The 8,473-nt window shown below is 43.2% G+C and overlaps 1 protein-coding gene across 1 annotated transcript in view; it reads left to right on the plus strand.

Moving 5' to 3' along the window:
- SPTLC1 (serine palmitoyltransferase long chain base subunit 1) overlaps positions 1-8,473 on the plus strand; it is a 324,879-nt gene that overhangs the window by 313,470 nt on the left and 2,936 nt on the right. The window lies entirely within an intron of this gene.

Consider the following 8,473-nt stretch of genomic DNA (forward strand, 5'->3'; position numbering starts at 1 on the left):
GGCCAGAGGCAGGCTCCTCTCCCTTCCCCAACCAGATTTTACAATAGTGACAGATGCGTCACTTCTGGGGTGTGGCGGCCATCTTGGAGAGGTGGAGATCAGAGGCATTTGTTCTCTGGTGGAATCCGGACTCCATATCAACTTACTGGAGCTCCGACCAATCCAACTAGCATTGAAGGTATTTCCTCCTGTTGTCAAAGGGAAGATGGTGCAGGTGTTCACAGACCACACAACCGCAATGTGGTACTGCAGCAAACAGTTCAAGAGGTCCTGCATCTCTGGACATGGCTGGAACAGCAGGACATAACCCTGGTGGTTCAACATCTGGCAGGTTCTCTCAACACTAGGGCAGTCAAACTCAAGCCGTAGATGCCTAGCAGATCACGAGTGGCATCTCCATCTGGAGGGGGCACAAGAACTCTTTCAGCAGTGGGGAGGGATTTGGTTAGATCCGTTCACCTCCAAAGAGAACGCACAATGTCAGAAGTATTGCAAGTTGGGGCTTCCAAGGCGGCACTCGTGCACGCTTTTCGTCGTGAGTGGAGCTCAGGCCTCTTGTTCATTTTTCCGCTCATACTGCTTCTGCCCAGAGTTCTCAAGAAGATTAAGAACGACCAGGCCCAAGTAATTCTAGTGGCTCTGGACTGGGCAAGGAGTTTGTATCCAGAGCTTCTAAAAATGAGCATTGATCCTCCAAGCTGGTTGTCCCTTTGGGAAGATCTTCTGTCACAGCAGCTGGGGATAGTTCTGCACCCGGACCTGTCAACTCTTGGCCTTCATGCGTGGAGATTGAGTCTTGGACTTTCCTCCACAAGTCTGTAAAGTTATTCTGGTAGCCAGGTTTCCCTCCACTGAGACTGTATATGCCTGCAGTTGGAAAGGTTTTGTAAATGATTGTACCAAAAGATCGATGGATTCTCTTTCTGCTTCTCTCTCTGACATTCTTGTCTTTGTCTTATCCCTTGCCCAGCAGGGCTCTGCATTGGGCACTCTCAAAGGGTATCTTTCCACCTTATTGGCGTTCCTTCAGCTGTCTGTCAGCATTCATTATTCAAATCACCTATTGTACATAGATTTCTCAAAGGGCTTGTATAGATTTATCCCCCTATGCCCTTTGTTATGTCTCAGTGGGACTTCAATCTGGTCCTGACATTTCTCATGTGTGCTCCCTTTGAGCCACTGCACAATTGTCCCCTCTGGCAGCTCACCATCAAGACAGCCTTCTTAGTGGCGATAACATCTGTCAGGAGGGTGAGTGCGATGCAGGCTCTCATATCTAAGCCGCCGTATCTCACCATGTTCCAGGACAAAGTGGTACTTCAAACTCGTGTCTCTTTCCTCTCTATGGGGGTGACCCCATTTCACCTCGGTCAGAACTTCACCCTGCCTACCTTCTTTGCTCCACTGCATCCCTCTAAAAAAAAAAAAAAAAAAAAAGAGGAGGGACTCCACTGGCTGGTCCCAAAAAGAGCATTGTCTTTCTACTTTGACCGCAGAAAAGAGTTCTGAGTGGATGACCAACTCTTTTTGTGGGAGCAAAAAAGGTCTGGCAGTGCAGAAACAAACCATATTGCACTGGGTCGCTCTCTGCATTAAGATCATCTACGCACTGGCCAAGAAGCTGCCTGCTGAGAGCTTGGGAGCTCATTCCAGCAGGGGCAAGGCTGCTGCCACTGCGCTAACACAAGGTGTTCCAGTCCTGGATATCTGTCGGGCAGCGACGTGGGCATCAAGTCCGTAAAGACGGGCACTTTGACCGTTCAGTCCTTCAGGACTTTTTAGTGTAAAGAGAGCTTTCCACAGCCCACCGCCGGGAGATTATGACTTGGGTTTCTATTCTAAAGGTAAGGAATCTGCAGCTGGAAGCCTGTATCATATGAACAAGTTACTTAACTTTGGTAACGCATTATCTGGTAGATACTCTACCTAGCTGCAGATCCCTTAAACCCACGCATGCCGCCCCACTCTGTGGACACTTCTTCTAGGGTTAAGGATTGTCCCTTTCATGGCCGTAGTTTTTTGGTACAGTCAAACTGTTACTTCTTTCCATGGCTCTGCACTTCAGTTATAGAAGTTTGTGAAAAAAGAACTGACGTACGCTCACCTGGGTGTTGCCTTTGTAGGCGACCGTGACATTAAGAGGGCTCCAACGATGCCATGTAGATCCAAACCATGCCACCCCACTGCACGTGCAAGGGAATTGCTCTGCAAACGTTTCGGATTCCAAGCTGACACCAGGAAATTCTGAAGGTAAGGAATCTGCAGCTAGATAGTCTACCAGATAATGCGTTACTGAGGGTAAGTAACTTGTTCATTATTTCTTATACTGTTTATCACAAATATACTTCTAATCCATGTTGATGTTAGTTCTATGTCTTTTCTCAGTTGCCTGTTTCTTACATATGCTGCAGCAAAAGAAGTTTCTTGTGTGCAGAAAAAACTACAGGCCTTCGAATACGGATCTTTCTTGTCTGATAACTGACTCCTCAACCTGCTCACTTAGTAGTCTAGGCTGCCCAGAATTCACATCTGACCCTCTGCTTTTGCGGATTGACAAGAAAAGTTGGGGGGGGGGGGAGGAGTGTGCTCTTCCAGGGCATTTTCTTTGAAGGCATTTGTTACTGCACTAATAGGTAGGTATGATTGATTCAAGTGGGATTCTGTACAACAGTTGGTAGAAGACGATTATAGGGATAAATAATCTGATTTTTCTGAGATCATTATTGATGATATGATGGACCCAAACCAAGTGATCAGTATGGTGCTAGCTATAGCGTTCTTGCCATGCATGGATATTTTGAGGGGTGACCACATAAAGAGGATTGTCTTTAAACGGCCTGAAACCTGATTCATAGCAGTGCATGATCAAACTTCCGTTATCTGTAAACATTTTGTTTAGGAGCCACACTGACTGGGTGCTCAGAAGCAGATGTCTTTGGAGCCATAGACCTCCATAAAAAGAGTACCAGAAACATTAGTTAAGGACTCCGAATAGTTGGTACTTTTAGCAGAGGGTTCAAACTCCTCAACAGCAAAAGGAAAATAAACGGCAGTCATAACTTCAGAGAAGTCCCTCCAGATGTAGAGGATATCAAAATGCTTCTGCCACTGCAGGCAAGCACCAGATTGGAGGTAAACAGTAATTTATCATTGCCCTCGTTCATCATTTTTTCCAGTTGGGGGAAGCATGTTGATCTGTCTTCAAGAGTATGAATAAATCACAAAAGACACTAGGTGCTGAATATTCTGCATCATTATATATTTGTTCAAGTCTCTTCCTCCTGAAGTAACTTCCGATGAGGCTGTTATAGTGGCACCAGGAGAGGTTACTGCAAGACATTCCTTCTTCTTGGCAACCATGCTGTAAAGAGGATTGCCAACTCCCAAAAAGTAAAGATAACTTATTTCCGCTAGTTTCTGGTGCTAAAAAAAGACTGAAGAAGAACTTGGACCCGATCCGAATTTCAGAAACTCAAACAAGTGGATTAAAAAAAGGAAGAGCATTAGCCCTTCATCAAACCTGGCTCCAGCTCCATCAAGGTTATTTGATATTATTTCTTGTCTTTTCCCTTTTCACCCCTCTGTCGTAGAGTGTGTACTAATGTTGGTAACAGTGTGATTCATACAAACTTGGCATCTTCATGTGTTAAAAATAAGTCACTCCACAGAGCGTGCAGGTGGTAGGGCAGTGAACAATGTTAGGTTATCCTCCGGAAAGAGTATTACTGAAGGTAAGTGACTCACTCTTCTGATGGATACGTCAAACCGCTGATTCTTTACCTTACAATAGACTTGCAGTAGGTACCAGGCAGGTACCTAGGACAGGCATCTGCCTCCTGCCCCTTGCTCTCACACACCAATGTAGGGGTAGCTGCCTAAGGTGTAATGGAGTGGGCGTTCAGACTTTTCATGGCTGCTTCTTGACCAGTTCATAGCAAATCTTAATGTTGAGGACTATCAACCTCAACAAGGGCCTCTTAGCACAAACTCTTTCTTATCCATCGCTCTAGTGCTTTGCCTCGTTGTCACCTGAAACATCTGATGTCAGGAATAACTTTTTCCTAGTGAGATCCTGACAATGGTGACCAATGTTTCCCTTTTCACACATGTTTGGGCCATTCTTCAGATCAGGGGAATTCACTTACTATAAACATCTAGAACTCCGAGCAATCCATCTTAGCCTACTATCAGTCTTCTCCCAGACTTCAAGAAAAAGACTGCTCATGCAAATACATTAGAATATACTGTCTTAAACAGGGATTTGAATCTTTCTTGACAAGCTCAAACTGTTGATGCTCCAAAACTCAGGAAAAATCAAAGACAGGAACTCATCAGAAAGATAAAAGAAAAGGTTTTATTAATGTGCCACTGGGACTGCTGGCTTGAGAGGGCCAAGTCTGAGGAGTCCAGTTTGCACAACTCCAACACTATCTTATATCCTTTCAAACCACGAAGGTGTAACTAGGCGTTTCATATATTGTCCAACTACCGTTCATCACCCGATCAATTTCTTCGACATTACCGCTAAAATTCCAGTTAGTGTCATAATATCCAAATATATGGTCCAATGAAAAACAGATAAAGTAGTTACAAAAAAATGGCCTACCTGCAATACATGATGACAATGGAGACTTGGGGACTTTCCACTCTGGTGAGCAGTATGTACACAGGAAAGTAAATGTCTTAATATGGGTTGCTTATGCTAGATAGCATGCAATAGTACATCTGGAGCCTTGCATCAAAACGCGTTCTGAGCAAAAGAAGAAAAACAATAAACATGGCTCATCAAGTTTATGAGCTTTTCAGCAACAGGCCTTGCTATCATTGAGTAACACAGTCCCAGGAAATTCAACATGGATTCCACACCTGGCAATAGAATTGCAATTCCTCAAAACAATCTGTGAATATATCTTAACAACGAACCTGTAAATCATCACAGTCCACCATCGAGAGAATCAAAAATGAAACGCCAAATGTTGTTTAGAGAAGCTTTCAAGAATACCACAAGTAGGTCCAAACCGGAGCAGTGCTGTTTCACGTCTGATGAGACAGTCTACTCCCTTATCTTCTCTACAAATCCGGGTTGCATTGATCTTACAAAAAAGTGCAACATGCATACATTATTGCAACCCATTCCTACTTAACCAATCCGTAACTGATGGCTTAATTTCCCAAGACATTGTTCTTGTTGACACTGGTACAGAAGATAAATAAGCATTGCTAAAGCCTATAGGTTGCACCTTTTAGAATGTAAGTACTAAGCTCTTGGTTTTGCCAATGTTTGTCTATAAAGTATTGTTTAAAAAAGTAAAAGAAAAAGACGACAGAATACTGAAGGAAAAGCAGTCCTTTAGCACCAGTACCTCAAAATTGTTGATTGAATTCAGTGTTTTAAATCTTTGTCAGTGTTTCTTTTTCAAATACTTTCAATCCGGAAACTCTGAACAAAATTTAAAAAGAGTAGGGAAGTTATTCGACCTTAAAGGGGAAAGATTGCCAAGGCCTAACTTTTTTTTTTTTTATTTTATTTTTTTTTTATTTTTTATTAAGCAGCCATTGTACATCATAGCAGACGGCAATCAAAGTCCCATCGTCAGGCTGTTACGTAGGAACCAAGCATAGTAATTATCTAGAGTCCAGGTCCCGACATATCGGTCGGATGACCCCCCCGACCCCCAACACACCCAATCAAGAGGACAGGTGGTACATCACAATCCCACACCCCTGGTTCGCCAGCGCCCTGGCCACCACCAGTCACCCCGTGCACCTGTAGGCCCCCCAGCCACCCCATATTTTCTCCCACATCTTGGGGCAGCCCCTGCTCTCAAAGATTACTTTTTCTGCGCTGCAGCACCAGTCCAGACCCTCCACTCATCCCAGAATACTTGGTGGAGATTCAGCACCCCACGCCCGCGCTATCTTACGTTTGGCAACCTAATTTATTTTTCACAGGATTCATTTATTTGGTCTTCTGGCCTAGGGAAACAGATGTATGGGCCTCTGGCAGAAGTGTCATACGTTCACCTTCTGTCTCAGATGACAGCTGAGTGAGTTCAGCATTCTGCCCTTCCTCCGGCCCCATAAAGGTCTTTCTATGCCAGAGCTTGTGCTCTCATGGTGTGTCTTGAATGTAGGAGATAAAGCAAAAACAACCCTTAAATCTGCTCGTCAGCCATTTTCAAGTAAAATTATCCCTCTTGCTGTTTTTTCACAGACAAACTGGAAGTGGTGTGGAGCAACACGTGGGGTTGAGGAGCTATTTGAGGGATGTGAAACAGCACACAAGAGGGAGCGCTAGAAAACACATGCCCTCTCATTGGAGTGCTGATTGCAAAAGAAAAGAGTACTTCTCAATGTGAGCAGGAAAAGTTAACAAGTCAGCTAACCAAAAGTTTCGTAAGGATACTATGCACCAGGGGAGGCACAAGAAAACAGAATAGTAAAGCAAGCCATTGAATAAGAACCAATCAAATCAGTGACAGTAAAGCAAACCACTGGGAAGCAGTGGGTGAGCTGTAAGCCCACTAAGTTCACAATGAGCCTTTCACAACTAGAGATCTTGCACTGTATGGTAGGAGCAAACCAAACAAGCATTTGCAATTCATTGGTCTTGCGTTTGCTTGTGTTAGAGCTCTAAGCATTGTAAATTACCAAGTGGACTTTTTGCGTCATACAGACTGAAAATGAAAATTAAAACAGTTGACATAAGCGAGCCGATACAAAGTGCTGCTGTAAGCTTGAAGGAGCCGCACAAAAGGAAAAAAGTTCGCTCGCAGTCAAAGTTATCAGCAAACGTGCAATTATCCATGTAACGGGGTCGGTCCCCAAGGCGGTAACAAAACAGCCTTAAGGAGGGACAAAATGTAAAGCAGGTTACCAACAAAAAGAAAGGATTTTTGAAAGGCAAGCCCACGAACGGGGGATAATGATGGGCGTGGTTAAAGGCCCAGATACATACCAACATATCAGAAAAGCAGCGCTAGCGCTGCTATGCTCATCCTAAAAAGGACACTAGGCATCACTGTTTAACTTAGGTACTCTGTAGCCTGATAGTTACTTGAGATATACACCCCAAAGTACCTCGAAACTGTCATGCCTAATCCTTCATTGTGGGTCTTGTTAGCAGGGTAAAGGTTAGCCTGGAATTGTTTTTTTGTGTAAATCCCCTCCCCCCCCCCCCCCCCCCAATGCTGTTTTCAGTATAGTATTACTTCATATACTTGACAACCCTATAGGCCTTATTTCTTGAAAGAAGTCCTGGGGACGTACCTGATAATACTTTGTTGAAATTCCAAATATATAATGCCTAAACGGCTCCTGTCTTCTAACGGACAAGTATGGAAGGAAAATGGACAAAAGAATAAAATGGGACGATTTACCTGTCCAACACCCTTCCTTCTCCAAGTTGGGGAACTTAGTGATGTTAATGGTTACTTGAAAATCGGTGGTGCTTGTTGCTTGCAGGCATCAGCTTTATTTTAATTCATCCAAGTTACATTTAATGGGTCTCATGAGGTGGGAGCATAGAGAATAGATTTTCAATACTATATTTAAAATGCTTAAGTTGACATTATTTCTGTAATATTTTATGACTGAGATAGTGTAACCCAAAAATCATAATAGAGAAGAGTTTTGATGGCCCATCAGATGTATTCCCTAAATATGACTACTCACAAATCATGTGAAGTTCGACCAACATTGTATTAAAAAAGCAAAAGAAAAGTATTCTAACTATTTTTCTGTTGTACCTGTCCCCAGGAGTGTCCTTTATAGGGTGCCCTTACCCACCGAGCTGGCAAGCTTCATCATTGGGTGTTGTGCTGCACATTAGGTGCAGTACTCAGCAGGCCTTGAAAAAGGGTGATCTTTGGTGGAGATAATTCCTGCCTTCATCCAGATAGGATTGTGAAGAGTCAGTGGGAATATTAAGTGGTAGGTGTGGTGATTCTAAAGTTGTCTATAGATGACCAATGCATACTGCTTTTATTTTAGGGTGTTATGACAAGGTTAAAACAAAATTGGACTTATTCTCTGGTCCAGTTTGTTGTCAAGACATTTCACGCCTTTCTTCCATGATTAGTCAGTGGTGTTTCTTCCGGACTTATGCTCAGAACCCTACTTTACTTATACCTCTATATCTGATTATTCTTATAGCTACATCAAATGATTAATCTAACCTCTGTTTGTGAAGGACCCTTTAGCTGTGTCCATATTTTGAGAACGTGCATGCTAAATCTGGGGAACCTGTAAAGCAAAGAGCATGCATAGCTACATAGACATACATACATATAAAACTTTGGTACTGCAATATGACTATTCAGTCTTACACAGTGAGGCGTGCACACTCTGCATATTCAACATGCACTAGAGTGGGCACAGCAAAATGAGTCTTAGTATATTGCTACTCATTAGGCATTCTTTATTTTTTTTAAATTGATTCATGGGGTAAATTTCATTCAATAGTTTGTCTTAA

Source organism: Pleurodeles waltl, chromosome 1_1, assembly GCF_031143425.1.
Source record: "Pleurodeles waltl isolate 20211129_DDA chromosome 1_1, aPleWal1.hap1.20221129, whole genome shotgun sequence".
Lineage (NCBI taxonomy): Eukaryota > Metazoa > Chordata > Amphibia > Caudata > Salamandridae > Pleurodeles > Pleurodeles waltl.